This window comes from Macaca thibetana, chromosome 7 (genome assembly GCF_024542745.1).
Source record: "Macaca thibetana thibetana isolate TM-01 chromosome 7, ASM2454274v1, whole genome shotgun sequence".
NCBI lineage: Eukaryota > Metazoa > Chordata > Mammalia > Primates > Cercopithecidae > Macaca > Macaca thibetana.
Genome location: NC_065584.1, coordinates 94,035,747 through 94,052,097, shown reverse-complemented (window position 1 = coordinate 94,052,097; position 16,351 = coordinate 94,035,747). Strand labels below are relative to the sequence as shown.

Genomic DNA, 16,351 nt, shown 5'->3' with positions numbered 1-16,351 from the left:
CCGATGTAGATTTTGATGAAAAATGTGCTTGCATCCCAAGTGTTTGCTTTAGTACAAAATTAAGAGCATCAAATCTTATAAAGTGACACCATTGCTATAATGGATTACACAAAGAACTGAAGGGAAGAATTCTGCTATACCAGCAACCAAAAGCAAATATCCTCTTCTCAGGAAACAAAATAGTATGTCTGTCTGCTGATCGATTTCAGAAGAGAGAAATTAATGCCTTTCAGCCTCCGTCAAGCCTCTACAATATTTTGAATTCACTTTGGGGAGTTTGAAATTTTTAAAGAGAAAAATAGAGCTTGCTTAATATCAGGAACATCAAATAACTGTTTGATGTTGGATGCTCTTACTACAAAATCAGCCTACTGTCTTCAGTTAGGATGACTGAGTATCAGATTAGTTTTCAGGGTGGGAACTGGCTCGCATATGTGGATTCCCAAAGAGGTAGTCAGCAGACTTTAACAGACAAAATCATTCTTTCCTTGCAGAGGTGAATTTACTTTTGAAACCCTCAGAAGGATTCTTTGTAAAACAAGACTCTTTAAGGAGTCCGATATTTAAAACAACAACAAAACAAAAATCTTGGTGAAACAGTTCTAAACTCAACCACACATCCTTATCCATTCCTGGACACTCCCCATCCCCCATATCAGGATGCAAAGCCTGAAAGAAAGTGGAATGATTAAAATTAAATAGAGCATCTAAAGTCCTTAAACCAACGAACCATTATAAAACATTCTAGATCCTGAAGATGGAAAAGGAGAAAGATCTTTTTAAAAGCAGACTTACATCATTGACTAGGTGTTTTCTACCCTAGCTCCTATATGTTTATGTAGAGGGTGTTAGAGACATTTGGAAGGATTTGGGAGTTTCAAAAGAGAGAAGTTTATACATTAGTGCTGCAAGTTGCAAAACACTGTTGATATTCAAATGTTTATTGTGCAAAATCTGGGATAAGCTTCAGCATGAGGGCCCCTTTAAGTGCCTACAACTCTTGCTAATTCCCCTCAGCATTGAGGCGTGCACAAAGGCCCTAATCCAATTCCACTTTTTTTCAGAAAGCCTATGCTATTTTCTCTCACATAAACTAACAACACTACCCCATCACACTGCAGAGTGGGTCAAAGAAAAAGCGCTCTCTGTTTATACTTCACCAACACTTTGTGTTTCTTGGGCAAGCATGGCAAGGAACTTTAAGTGGTTCCCCAGGCCCCACGACATCTTTAGGGGGAGAAAAGCCTACAGGCATGGAGGTGGTAGTTTTTAAGAACAAAAAAAATATAGTGGGATATTAAGCATTCTCCTCTGTTATCTGGGAAAAGACATTGATCAATTGAGCCTCATTCTTGCAGTTCTGATTTAAATGATAGAAGTCAGGCATGCTTTGGTAAGGTAGCATGCACATTTTGATAAGGTGGTATTATTTTTCTCTAGAATTGTTGATTCTCCTCTCTTTCATCTGTCTGTCTCTCTCCTTTCCTTCCTCTATATCTTCCTTTCTTCCTTTCTCTCCCTTCACCACATCCCTAGTACAATTGCCTTTCATTATTTCCTGCAGAGATTTCTTAAGGTCACAGAAACAACGCTCATTATTTATTTTCTCTCAATTACTAGTTCCCATTATCAAAATGAGAAATTGATTCTGCCCAAATTTTAGGTAAATCATTTTTTGCACCTCCGATTTGGGTGGCAGTTTCTAATTTCAGGTAGAAATTCTGCTAAAAAAAATAATACCAGCTGTTTGAGGTGGAAATCAAGCATTTGCCTCTGATTGTGAGCACACAAGTGACCAATTACTCTAGTAATTAAGTAACTGTGGGTGCTATTAGAAATGACCACAATTCTGCCCCAGAAGTGAATTATAGGGGTAGGGATAGGATGCCAAATTGAGAATGAGTAGGAGTCAGTTTCAGAGTTATGCTTTGGTGATTGGTGTCATCAAAAATCAAACCACACAGAAGTCTGTGTCCTATTAGAGAAAAGGATGCCTCACTTCTATTGACTTCCATTCATGATGTCAAACTGATGAAGTGAATATTGGTTATTTTTGAATATTTCCACATTTCCATAAAACATATGAGAAGAAATTCTGATGGAAAGATATGAGATTAGTGTGTTTGGAACTGAGACAGTAGATCTTTATGTCTCTGTCCTGAAAGACTACTCGGTGTTGAATAAACCGCAATAGAAAACAACAAGATACAGTTGATGCAGGATTTAATAAATCTTAAGGATACTAATCTTTGCAGGAAAGAAACCACTTTGCTATGCAGGGTAAGATTAACCTGTGGCAATATTTGGAATTTTCCTAATGGATCACATCAAACATTTGAAATGATGTCTCTTCTTGACTATATCCACAGTAGCTGGGATCAATTTTCTACAAGGTACCCCAAACTAAACTCTACAGTGGTTGGAAAAAGACATTTTCTATGATTAGTTTGTGTCAGAAGCAAAAAAAATAAAAATAAAAAAATCAAGTTAATCATACCTGAGCCTCTAAGTCAATCACATTTTAAGGTCTGGTACAAACCCTCTCTATTTTACGTTTGTATATTATCTACACACAAGAACCTTGGTATACTTTTGACTTTTAAAATTTCTTGATGTTTTTTAATCTTTGAAATTATTTATAAATACTTTCAACTAGTAAAAAAAAAAGAAAGTCTGCATGAAGCAGCCTAATGGTGGACAATTCTGACATCATGAAGCAGAGCAAATCCCTCTCAAATCTGGTTTGATATCTAATGGTCAGCTCTTACATTATCGAAATTAAATCACTTATGTAATTAGCATGGTTTTCAGCCTTGCAGGCCTACTCAGTAGGCAGGCCAAAGGCCCAAATGAACATGGAAATGGATTTCTCTTTTTGCTCAGGAGGTCACTATTGGAGGTGAATCTGCGTTGTGAGCAGGCCACATCTCTTCTACTGGAAAAGGGTGACAGGATCACAATTTCTCCTAAAAATGGCAGTGACGTAACTGAAACACAGAAAACATGAAATTATGCTCTTTCGGCATAATAGAAAAAGTCTGTGGCTTGTAACAAACTGTATTATACAGCCTAAGGGTGAAGAGTTCAGACATGAGCCAACAATGCGAATCACACTTGAATCTGGTCTGGATCCCGTTGGTGGTCAGTCATTAAGTCACAGAGGTAATTAGCAATAGTTTTATTTTTTGAGGCTTTCATTAGTTGGACCAAAGATATGAATAAAGCATTGCTTTCCTCAGGGAAGAAAAAAAAGGGAAGGATGGAAGGAAGGAAGAAAGGAAGGAAGGAAGGGAGGGAGGGAGGAAGGGAGGGAGGGAGGGAGGGAGGGAGGGAGGGAGAGAAGAAGGAAGGAGGGAAGGAAGGAAGAAAGGAAGGAAGGAAAACACATTTGGAGACAAAAGTAGAGTAAAATATTTAGTCACCAAAATATACTGGAGAGATTGATTGGAAGACAAATGTTGTTTTTGAGCTACTTGTGAAGACCTTTTCTTTCTTCCTCTCCCTCTCTCCCTCTCTCTCTGTTCCTCTCTCTTTGAGACAGGGTCTCGCCCTGTCCCCCAGGCTGGATCGTGGATGGCTCACTGCAGCCTCCCACTCCTGGGCTCAAGCCATCTTCCCACCTCACCCTCCCAAGTAGCTGGGACTATAGGCAGGTGCCACTATGCCTGGCTAGTTTTTGTATTTTTTATATAAATGGGGTCTCCCTATGTTGCCCAACTTGGTCTTGAACTCCTGGGCTCAAGTGATCTCCTGCTTCAGCCTCCCCGAGTGCTGAGCCACCGTGCTCCACCAACACTTTCTGTTTCAAATAAACCCTACCAGTTTCATTTACTTAGAGAAGGAAAAGAACGCATTTTAAATTCATGTTAAAACCAAGTCAGTAGGCCGGGCGCGGTGGCTCAAGCCTGTAATCCCAGCACTTTGGGAGGCCGAGATGGGCGGATCACAAGGTCAGGAGATCGAGACCATCCTGGCTAACATGGTGAAACCCCGTCTCTACTAAAAATACAAAAAACTAGCCGGGCGAGGTGGCGGGCGCCTGTAGTCCCAGCTACTCGGGAGGCTGAGGCAGGAGAATGGTGTAAACCCGGGAGGCGGAGCTTGCAGTGAGCTGAGATCCGGCCACTGCACTCCAGCCTGGGCGACAGAGCGAGACTCCGTCTCAAAAAAAAAAAAAAAAAAAAAAAAACCAAGTCAGTGAGATGGAGTGAAGGTGGAATTCAGCATAGGGAGTCAGGGTATCTGAAAGCATTGCCCCTGGGGTTTCTACATCCTGAATGTAAAACTCAGAATGCTGATGTGCTTATTTCACATTGCATGCCTGTATCAAAACGTCTCACGTACTCCATAAATATATACAGCTGCTATGTACTCACAGCAATTTTTAAAAAATTAAATAAAAAAAGAAAATAAATAAAACTCAAATGCTTTTGTGGCTGGCATGTATCAAAAGCATATGGGGCCTCCAATTAGGCCCATGGTCAACTGCAGAATGCATGTCCTGCCTGGGTTATAAGTATATTCTTGTTTAATAAGGCCACTACCCTAATGGGCCAGAGGACAGCACTTGTAAGGAGGGAGAATGCTTAGCAGGTCTGAACCTCAAAATTTTCAACATTGAAATGGCCTCTAACACACACGCTTACTTTAGATATAGTAGCATAATTGTAACATTCTCTTATTGCAGTGTAGCATTTATTTTCTTTAATTCAGCATAAAATAGATCACGGTAAAAAAGATAGCGATGAAGTGAGCTGTGACTTACTTGACAAATCACTTTTGTTTTCTTTTTTACTAATTTAATAAGACCCCAGCAGCCATCCTGCTGGGTTGGTGGTCAGGCGTTCTGGGTTCTTTTCCATTTCCTCTTCATTCCCATAGTTGGCCTAGCTCCTGGGGAGTGACACAGCACCAAGATATTAGGAAGGCTTCCTCACCTGGCCATCTATCACAGGCCACCAAGCCATACTTGAATTCTGACACTCTCAGGGGCTGCTGCCTCATGGTCACTCGGTCCAGTGGCTTCATGGCTTTTATATCAGGTTTGGGACGTGGAAGAATCAGGGGTGACTTTGGGAGTTTCTTTCTGGGGTTTCCCCTTTGAGCTTCTGTTTCGAACATAGTGCAGGGCTCAGTTTCTCCCGCAGAGGCACTGTTGCCAACATCTGGCCTCTTTTAGTTCAGAGAAAGCTCTGCCTCAGCCTTCACCTACAGTGCTCCTCTCTTCCCTTTCTTGAACTCCTGACTTCAAGCAATCTTACTACTTTGGCCTCCCAAAGTGCTGAGATAACAGGTGTGAGCCACCATACGTGGCCTTCTCTCTCTTCCCTTTCTTTCCAGGATCACAGCACAGTGTCTTCGTGAGCTTCCAGGACTGCTGGGTCAAAGTCCTCTAGGGGCAAAGAGGTAAGAATAAATACACTAAGTGGATTAGGTATAAAAGGAAAGAGAGGGCTGGGGGCTTTAGTAGCTGGAGAGTAACTGAATGCCTAAAGCCTTCCAAATTCAATGTAAAACACACACACAGAAACACAAACGCTATGTACACACACACCACACACCCATGTGAGTATCCTAGTTTAGCTTTTATTATTATTTTTTAAACAAAGTCTCACTCTGTTGCCCAGGTTGGACTGCAGTGGTGCAATCTCAGCTCACTGCAACCTCTGCCTCCCAGGCTCAAGCGACCCTCTCACCCCAGCCTCCCGAGTAGCTGGGACTACACGTGCATGCTACCATGCCTGGTGAATTTTTGTATTTTTCATAGAGTCAGGGTTTCGCTGTGTTGCCCAGGGTTTTGCTATGTTTGAGGCTGATCTCGAACTACTGGGCACAAGTGATCCACCTGCCTCGGCCTCCCAACGCGCTGGGATTACAGGCATGAGCCACCACATCCAGCCTTGTTTAATCTTTCACAAAATACAGAAAGAGTCCTTGAATATCTACTTTCAATTCTAGAAAACTTTTTGGATAGAGAAATACAAAAATACAAAGGGCTGGGCTACCTGCTCTGACTGGGATGATAGTGTTGGAGAAATTCAATAGCAAATAACAAAATAAAACAAAATACATTATTAGGCAATAAACATAATATTTGATACAAGGGTTTGTAAATTTTTTAAATAAAAAATTGCTATTTTTTGTGTTAAGTTTTTTTTTTTTTTTTTGAACCAACTGTAGTGTGTTAACACACTTAGAAATTTTATTCAAATAAGCATTTGGGTGTCCCCTCTTTTTACTGGCTCTCTGGTGGGCAGTGAGGAGGATATGAATCTGTACTTCCCACAGAAAACACTCACTATGTACTGGGAGCAGCCACAGACAATAAGAAACCTGTGCAAAGTAAGTAATTTACATGCAACACTTAATCCTCAAAGCAATTGAGGGAGGCATGATTATCGCGCCTATTTTGCAGATGAGGAAACTGAAACACAAATAGATTTAGTAAGTAACTTGCTCAAGGTCCCAGAGCTGGTAAGGGGCAGAGGTAGGATAAAATTGCTGGTTGCTCTGACCTCAGCTCTTAGGAGTCTTTACTATGGCACTGAGTCTAATCTAATCATTTATATCCAGTAGAATTTATGGGACTAGACCCTGTTCTTTAAGAAGCAGACTGACATCAGAGTCCAGAAAAGAGTTTTTTGCTCAAGTTTATGCTTGGTGTGAAGGTGAGAATTTATCTGTCCAGACTCTGGAAGGGCCCAGGCTCTGGAAGCACCCAGTCAGGAGGCTTATGCAGCTGCCAAATTAAGCCCTAAAAGATGCTCCCTGGAGCCACTCACTTTCTAACTGAAACACACCAGTCCTATTCACAGGTAGATCAGCCAGCAAAGGCTCATTTAAACTCTGCTCTCGACAGCTTTCTCCCACCTTATAAACTCAAAAGGGGACAGGCAGAAAGGGGCTCACAAAAGCCTCTTCTCCCTGCAGCTCTTGTAATAGGCTCATTAAGCACCCGCCTGGGCTTGTTATAAAATACTTTGGAAGCAGCCGGTAAGTAGCTGACTGTTTGTAACAGATAATATCAAATTGGAGAAACATGTAAAAGCACATACAAAAACAGTAAAATGAGATGTACTCTAATGATACCAGCCAAATAAGCAGGGAAATAATTAGTCACTCTATGTACATGGTTTGGGATTTGTAGCAGAGCTAATTTTATGTGAGGCCACGTCAACTTTTAGCTTTGGTGTTTTATGTATGGGGTAAATAAAAGATGTTCTATGGAGAATCTTGTATCGTAGGAAACAAAATGATGCTGCTGTCTCATTATGGAAGTCACAGATAGTATTTCTTAAACACTGTTCTTCAGCCTCTCTTAAGGGATGCTATGGAGTGTTTTGATTATTTATGTTTTTCCTTTCATCAGATATGAATTTATGTTATGTAAACGAGTCTAATTTTAAATACAATTACTTATTTATAATAAAAAGATGATATTCATGTTTTTGATGTTAATGCTAAAAACCAGTTTCTTGATTTACAGTTAATTCTCCCAGCCTGTCATCTTCTATGTGGAACGTTAAAATGGGTGCTGTACAAATATTTGACTACTGTTGACTGCCTTCTGAGAAAGTGCACCTCAAAGGGAGTTATATTTTGAGGGAGAACTTCTGAATTTGAGGGGAGAATTTGTTTTTTTGCTACCTATGAAATAAGCTTTAGCTTATGTATTAAGTGCTATTACATTCATTTCACTGAATTTTGCTCAAGAAAAATATTTTATTCTTCAGAAAACTATATGTACAACCTCTCTGGAAATGAAACATTTCGTATGTCTAAAGATATAAAAGACATAAAGAGATATTTTGGCGTACTTCATCAGAGAAGAACCATAGAAGTGTTGATTTTATTGACACAACTGTTGATGTCCTCAATATTTGTTGTTAGACATAATTTTCAGAGGACCTTATTTATTTCCTCGCTATCCCAGTTAGACACATAGATATGTGAATTGCAGTCTTTACCCACCATTGCCACCCCTAATCCCTGCCTAATTATAAAAAATTACTCTTATATAAGTTTGAATGTTACTTCTTGTCTTCTGATTTGGGCTTCATGAAGTATCCAGATTCTAAAATATGGGAAGAGACAATCAAATGTGAAGAGGGAGGCCTGACCCTGAATGAGGGCCCCCGACTTCTAGGCCTTTTCCTGCCACTGGTGCCACATCTCACCATGGGTACATAACCTAAACCAGGTGTCCCTTAAGTTCTCATCTGTCAGATGAGAGGATTGGAGAAATAATTTCTCTGTTGACTTCCAGCCCTAAATTCTATTTTTATAATGTAATCAGGGTAAATTTTACAGACACACAATCTACCATAGGTATCCAGACTGAGCAAACTTACTTCATTAGCTGTATAACTTCTGGAGGAGAAGATGACTTGGTAAAAATAATTACAAATAATCTTTTAAAAATTATAAGGCATTTTACATCAAGTGATATTGGATGGCAGATAGATTTCTTCCTTTAAAAATTATTATATGAGGGGAGGTACAGTGGTTCACACCTGTAATCCCACTGACTCTAGAGGTTGGGGCAGGAGGATTGCTTGAGGCCATGAGTTTGAGACCAGTCTGGGCAACATAGTGAGACCCCAATCTCTACCAAAAATTTAAAAGTTAGCCATGCATGGTGGTGCATGACTGCAGTCACAGCTACTTAGGAGGCTGCAGGGGGAGGATGACTTGAGCCAAGGAGGTCGAAGATGCAGTGAGCTATGTTTGTGCTACTGTACTCTAGCCTAGGTGACAGAATAAGACTCCAACTCTCAAAACAGTTATGACATGAAATATCTTTTGTTTGCAACGTAATTTAACTGGACAAAGTATCATGCACATCTGAAGATCTCCTTTCAGACAGTTGAACAATTTTGTCAAAATCAGGCATGTACATATTCTTTGACCCAGTAATTTCACTTGTAGGCATTTTTCCTACAGATATAAACATACATATGCACAACGATGTCTATTTACATGGGCACACTGAAACACTGTTTATGACAGCAAAAGATTGAAACAATCTACATGTATATCCAAAGGGAACTGCTTAATAAATCAGGGCACTTATATTTAATAAAATACCATATATTGCTATGGAAGTGAGCAGGTCTTTTCCTATAAGAACTGATATGAAAATATCTTCAAAATGGATATTAAGTGAAATAAGCAAAGTGCAGAATGATGTTCAGCGTATTCCACCATTGATTTTCTTTAAAGTATAGACATGCACGTATTACATGTATATAATATCTCTAAAAGTTTACATGAAAATCTGGTAACCATGACTGCCTGAGGGAAGAGAACTGGGAGTCCAGGGGATAGTGATAGAAAGCTAACTTATTTTTCACCATGTATCAATTCATACCTTTTAAATTGTGTACCATGTGTATTCAGTACTTACTAAAAAAAAAAAAAACATAATAAAAGCAAATATTTAAGTGCTTTGTATGTACCAAGTATTGTTCTAATGCCTACATGTATTAATTCAGTGAATCTTTGCAATAACCACATAATATTAGAACTGTTACTATGACCTGTATCTAACAGACACATAAAATGAGGCAGAAGAAAGTGAAGCCGGTTGTACAAACTCACACAGTCAATGAGTGGTGAATAATCTATGCAATTCCCTTCCTAAAGCTCTCCTACTAAAGTTTTATTTTATTTATTTTTTTGAGACAGAGTCTCACTGTGTTGCCCAGGCTGGAGTGCAGTGGTGCTATCTTGGCTCACTGCAGCCCCCACCTCCCAGGTTCAAGTAGTTCTGCCTCAGCCTCCCGAGTAGCTGGGACTACAGTCACCATGCCCGGCTGATTTTTGTATTCTTAGTAGAGACGGAGTTTCACTGTGTTGGCCAGGGTGGTCTTGAACTCCTAACCTCAGGTGATCCGCCTGCCTTGGCCTCCCAAAGTGCTGGAATTTCAGGAGTGAGCCACGGCGCCTGGCTTCCTACTAAAGTTTTAGAAAATCCCTCACAGATGCCATATATGTCATAAATGCATACACAGACACATACATACAGGCTTGTTTACACATACAGGCTTATTTAGGTCTCCTAACTTTTCATAGGACTATCCTTTCTCAATATAAATGCTTCTTAATTGAATTATAATAGCACAGCTTCTCACATTCCAGAGTAGCTTCCTAATCGTACGTGGTTCTGCCCAACCTCACGGCTTAGCGGTGGTTCTTTGGCCCGTGCAAGAGCAGCTAAACCCACATGGGGATGTGTCTGTTCCTGATCCAACTCTTAGTGTTTGGAGATCCTGTTTCTCCTCATGCTGTCAAAAGTTGAACTTTTACTGCCTGCTCAGCAATGTAATGCTCACTGTCTTTTAAAATGCTGTAGTTTTCATCACTCAAATTCACATACATTTACCTTTATTGGACACATTTTTTTTTTTTTTAAATCCTAGACAGATTCTTTTGCTGGAGTGCAATGGCGCCATCTTGGCTCACTGCAACCTTTGCCTCCCAGGTTTAAGCAATTCTCCTGCCTTAGCCTCTGGAGTAGCTGGGATTACAGGCATGTGCTACCATGTCGGGCTAATTTTTTTTTTTTTTTTTTCAGTAGAGATGGGGTCTTGCCGTGTTGGCCAGGCAAGTCTTGAGCTCCTGGCCTCAAGTGATCCACCCGCCTCGGCCCCCAAAGTGCTGGGATGATAGTCGTGAGCCACCGTGCCCAACCGCACACATTTTTTTTCCTAAAACATTATTCCAAAGGTACATTAGTCTGAGCACTCAGAAAATTCTATCAACTACCTGCTTTCTCAGGAACAAACAATTTCAGTTTAGTTATAAATACAGTGGTAATTAAAAGCAAAATTTCCCCCTAAAATCAGCATTTCATTCTTCCCTATAACCACCTGTAAAGAGGACATCACATCATTTACTGACACACTGCTTGCACCCTTAATAGATATTCAAAAATTGATTTTGTTAACTAATGGATACAGAACTCAGTGCACTTAGCAATGACGAGCAAACTAGTTTCAAATGGAGGAAAGAACAGAGAAGTTGTTTAATGGTTAGGAAAGCTGCATTTATCTTTTGTCCTTCACAGTCTGTTATTTAGGAATTAGCTTGATAATATGAGACCCTTTCTCCAGTATGTTTACTTGCCAGTCATTGCTTCAATTTTGTGTTGTCTCTGCTGATCAACTTCTAAGTTCAGAGACTTACTTCAAGTTACTTTCCTTTTGACTGTGCAAGGGCACTATAGGTCTTAGATTTCTCACATAGTGTGCCTTTTTAGGTGACTTGTAGCCAGTTTGATGTTGTTACAAATAAAACAGTACAACAAAACCAAAGAACCCTGAAGTCACTGCCCCTCAGGTATGAGTTCAGGACCTCCCAGAAGGGTGGCCATGAGGATTCAGACCTTTGCTAGGGCTGAGAGGAGGGAAGGGAAAGGAGAAAGGTCACACCCATGAGGTTTGCCTTTCTTTCCAGAAATCAACTTTAAGTCTTTGACAGATTACGTTCAGTTGGAGCACACTGGCCTGAGAATGTTTTGGAAGGTGGAACAGAAGTTTGTTTAATAAGCCTTGCAGAAATATATTTTTGGAGATTTTTTAGAGAAACCTGGAAATTCCAGTTTCTTTCTGTTGCTTTCTACTCCCCTTAAAGTATTTCATGAAATGTAGATCTTTTGAAGGGATTTATTCTTTTACCAGGCATGGCATTTGGAAGTTCCTAGTATGAGCACTGAGGTTTTGGATCTCATATCAAAGGGTTTAAAGTTAATGATTTTAAGTATGGTTGGATTTTATTGCTCCTCTGGTGGGCTAAAAACTTCAGCCACTCTTTGACCTCTGCTCAGTCAATTCAATTCCATCTAATGCTCTGTGACTAATATGGTGGATATTTAATCTACTTTGCTGCTGAAATTACTTTTAGAGTCACTTTTTTTTCCTTGAAAAACTTCCTCCTGAGAGAAATTGCTTATCGTAAGCTCTAAATATGTTGCGTATTACAGAATACATTTTTAAAAGCTTTTCTTCCAGAGACAATTAAACCTTGTCACTTACTTTGCTATCACATTACAAATGAGACAGGAAAAGTTATATTCTTCTTCTTCTTCTTCTTTTTTTTTTTTGGACAGCTTTGCTCTGTTGCTCTGGCTGGGGTGGAGTGGCATGATCTCGGCTCACAGCCATCTCTGCCTTCCCAGGTTCAAGTGATTATTGTGCCTCATCCTCCCGAGTAGCTGGGATTACAGCTGTGTACCACCACGTCTGGCTAATTTTTTGTATTTTCAGTAGAGATGGAGTTTTGTCATGTTGGCCAGGCTGTTCTCCAGCTCCCGGCCTTAAGTGATCCGCCCACCTTGGTCTCCCAAAATGCTGAGATTACAGGCATGAGCCACTGAGACTGGCTGAAAAGTAATATTAATCTAGAAGTAAAAGTAGAATCAAGAGAAGAGTGAACTGAAACTTACCTGATCATGTTATTTATGTAGACATCATAAGTAGCTGTGTCTTAGCCAAATATGTCCTGCAATGTAATTAAATTGGGAGAAAAAAACATCAATGACTATTAAGGTTGTGAGTCTTAAGTAGATTCTTTCACCCACTCCCTTTTTAAGAACACATGTTGCTTTTAAAGGCTCATTTGGAGATAAACGTCGTCTACAGGTTCAACAAGCAGGACAGCGACTGTATTGCGCACTTGGGAAAGAGTGGTCCAAATACTGCCCGACTGGGTATAGAGACATGACATTGCCCTGAAGATCATAGAAATGAAAGTTAATCTTTCTTTTGTCTCTGATTTGTGGTGCGACTCCAGACAAGCCTTTTAAATCTCTGTTCCTTAGGAGAGGATCTCTATGGTACCTCTAGAGCTCCCCTTCTATAGTTAACTTAGATGAAGCCGTGGTCACATCTGTACCTGAGCGCTGATTAAGGTCTTTGCGTAGTCACTTACAGTAACGAGGTTCAGCAGGAGGTGGGCAGAGTCGTATCTTTTCTGGGGCTAATCTTTATTCCTCAGGTACTTAAATATTTGCAGACTCTGCTTTCCACTGTTAATCACATTCAATACAAAGGTCAGATGAAGCCCTCTTCCCAGGGAAATTTGCATTTAGACAGGGATTAGAGCCCTACACTGAGGAGTAGTTGGAGAAACTGGAAAAAGCCCTGGAGCTCCAGAGATGAGTTTCCAATCCTGGTTTTACCACCCATTCATTTGGTGCCTTCTGTTCTCTGATATTCAGTTTCTTTAGCTAATGAGAGGGGTGGATGGTAATCTCTGATCTTCCCTCTAACTGTTAAAACTGTGGCCATCTAGAAATAAAGACCTTCCTCATGTAGTGGTGATCAAGACCAGTTGCCTTGTGAAGGCCAGTCCCAGCCCCAAGTTCCCTTCCCAGTGACCATATCTATACATGGTCAAGCATCCCACAGCAGTGGGTGGGGTGTTAAGAAGAAAACTAGATTCAGGCAAGCCACAGGCAATGTTCTATGCCTCAGTTTCTTGAATTAAACAATGAAGATAGTACAGTTGACCTTCCATATCTGTGGGTTCCACATCCCCAGATTCCACCACAGATCGAAAATATCCAAAAAAATAAACAAAAAATCAAAAAAGATACAAATAAAAATCAATACAGTATAACAATGATTTATACAGTGTTTACACCATATAAGGTATCATAAGTAATCTAGAGATGATAAAGTATAACAGGGGATGTGTGTAGGTTACATGTAAATACTATATTATTTTATATAATGGTCTTGAGCATCCGTGGATTGGTATCCTTGGAGGTCTTAGATCCCATCCCCTGTGAATGGTATCATTTCAGCATCGCAGCTCCTTATCTGTGTATACAATTGATCAAGGGTCGACCTATCTTATGACTCATCTGACTCATCTGACATCTGAAGAGGAGTGGAGGAGACTTGGTGTCCAACAGAGTCTAGGTTGGGTTCATGACATGATTCATGAGCCAGAACAACATATTCTTCTCTTTAGACAATCTCTTCAAAAAAATCAACAAAAATGAAGTTTATCTGGGAATCGTCAAATCTTTTTCAAATTTAATGTACCTATGTATGTAAGGTAGTATTCAGTGAATACTCAAGAAATGTACAAATCTCTCATCCATACCTGTGCATGAGCTGTATTCTTCATAGCAACAGAGCTCAGTTCCTCATTGGTAAAAATGAGGTAATAATAGGCTTTATGTCATAGGGTTCTCGTAAAGGTTAAATGACAAGAGACAAGTAAAGTGCTGTAGCTTAAATGCAACTGCAGTAGTTAAATACAACTGCAAGTTAAATACAACTGCAAGTAGGTTACTGTAAGATGTTTAAGATAAAAGTTCTTCCTGTCAGTTTTTCTCTTAATGTAAGTGCCTGTTCGACTTTACCTGCTACTTTTGTTTAATAAAGTTTGTATGTTTCATTTTAAAAAAATCAGTCAAGGGTCAACTATATACACAGGTAAGGAGTTGTGATGCTGAAATAAACCTAGATAGTGTTCAGCTTAGCAAATACTTGGCATATGTTTATTTCCCTCTAACTCTCTATTCTCCACTACCACGTTTCAGACATTATTACTTCTACCATTCTCTTCTAAAAGTGTAAGACGAGTATATATAGAAGATTGAACTGCTGGCCCCAATGTTTCACATCCTTCCTATCCATATCCCACTCCCTAAAACCCATATAACTGCACTTTCTCCAACAGGAAGCATATATTTCACACTTGGTTTTGAGTTTGGTCATGTGACTTAGTTTGGGTTGTTGGCAGATGTGACTCCAACAAGGGCTTGAAGTGAGATTTTGCAGTAGGGCTTGTCTCATGGGTTTCTACCATTGTCATGAGAAAAACATGTCCTGGTTGACTACAGGTTCCAATAGGAGGATGAGAGACACAGGACCTGAGATGCTCCATGAGCAAGAAATAGTCATGATTTTATGCCCTGAGATTTTGAGGGTGTTTGTTCTGCAGCATTATTGTGACAATAGTTGATCAACTGAGCTGCCTAAGCAAGAGGCAGAGAAATAACAAAATTAGTAATCTCAGTGTTCACTAATATATATTAAATGTTTACCATGATTTAGTTTTAAGCTACATTTAACCTTTACAAGAAACCTATGAGATAAAGCCTATTATTACCTCAATTTTACAAATGAGGAACTGAGAGAGAGAGGTTATGTAACTTGTTTGAAGTCACATAGCAAATGAGAAACTAAGGAGAATTGTTTTCTTTTTTTTTTTTTTTTTGAAACAGTCTCACTCTGTCACCCAGGCTGGAGTGCAGTGGCGCAATCTCGGTCACTGTAAGCTCCGCCTCCTGGGTTAACATCATTCTCCTGTCTCAGCCTCCTGAGTAGCTGGGACTACAGGCACCCACCACCACGCCTGGCTAATTCTTTTGTATTTTTAGTAGAGACAGGGCTTCACCGTGTTAGCCGGGATGGACTAAGGAGAGATTTTAACCCAGGTAATCTGGCTGGGTTCAAAAATACCTGTTGTCTTATAATATTTTTATCATCATCATCATCATCATCAATAATAACAGTAATAGTAATTACTATTGCCATTTATTGGGTGCCTGAGAATAATGTATTTGCACAGTGTGGTAGGCAGTTTCTAAGAGGGCTTACGGTGATCCCCACCCACTGGTATCCATACTCTTGTATAATCTCCCTTTGAATGTGGGCTAGACTTAGTGATTTGTCTCTAACAACTAGAATATGGCAAAAGTGATAGAATGTCACTTATGAGATTGAGTTACAATCTCATAATTTCTGTCTTCTCTCTGGCTCTTTTTGGCTTTTTTGCTCTGATGAATCTAACGGGCATGGTGTGAGATGCTCTGTGCACGGGCCGATGTGGCAAGGAACTGAGTGAGCGCTCCAGGCATTAGCTCATGAGGAACTAAGGCTTGTCTCTCACAGACTGAGTGGAACTGAATTCTTCCCACAACTGTGGGAATGAGCTAGGAGACAGGGCTTTCCTAAGAGAGCCTTCCGATGATGGTAGCTTCAGCCCATATTTTGATTGCAGCCTTATGAAATCCCCAGAGCCAGAGGACTAAGCTTAACCATACCTGGAGTCCTGACTCACTGAAAAGCTAAAAGAAGAAATAAATATTTTAGGCCACTAAATTTCAGAGTGATTTGTTATGCCTCAATCAATAACTAATGCACTGTTACATTCGATTTGTTCCTCACTGCAGTCTTGTGTCTCCATTTTAGAGATAAGGAAATAATTTTGAAGCCAGATCACATGGTATTTGAAATTAGAACACTTGGAGAGCTATGTTTAGAAATACTCTGGAGTGAGCCTGTGATAGGATCTGAATGCTGACACTAATCCCTGGTGAAGTGCATTGTTG

The 16,351-nt window shown here is 40.0% G+C and overlaps 1 long non-coding RNA gene across 1 annotated transcript; it reads right to left on the bottom strand.

Moving 5' to 3' along the window:
• Window positions 1-2,221: 2,221 nt before the first annotated feature.
• LOC126959372 (uncharacterized) lies at window positions 2,222-14,152 on the bottom strand. Its single transcript, XR_007727507.1, has 4 exons — window positions 14,113-14,152; window positions 12,446-12,501; window positions 4,766-5,392; window positions 2,222-2,987 (listed from the first exon to the last, which is right to left on the bottom strand). It is a non-coding gene; the product is annotated as an uncharacterized LOC126959372 (long non-coding RNA).
• Window positions 14,153-16,351: the final 2,199 nt, after the last annotated feature.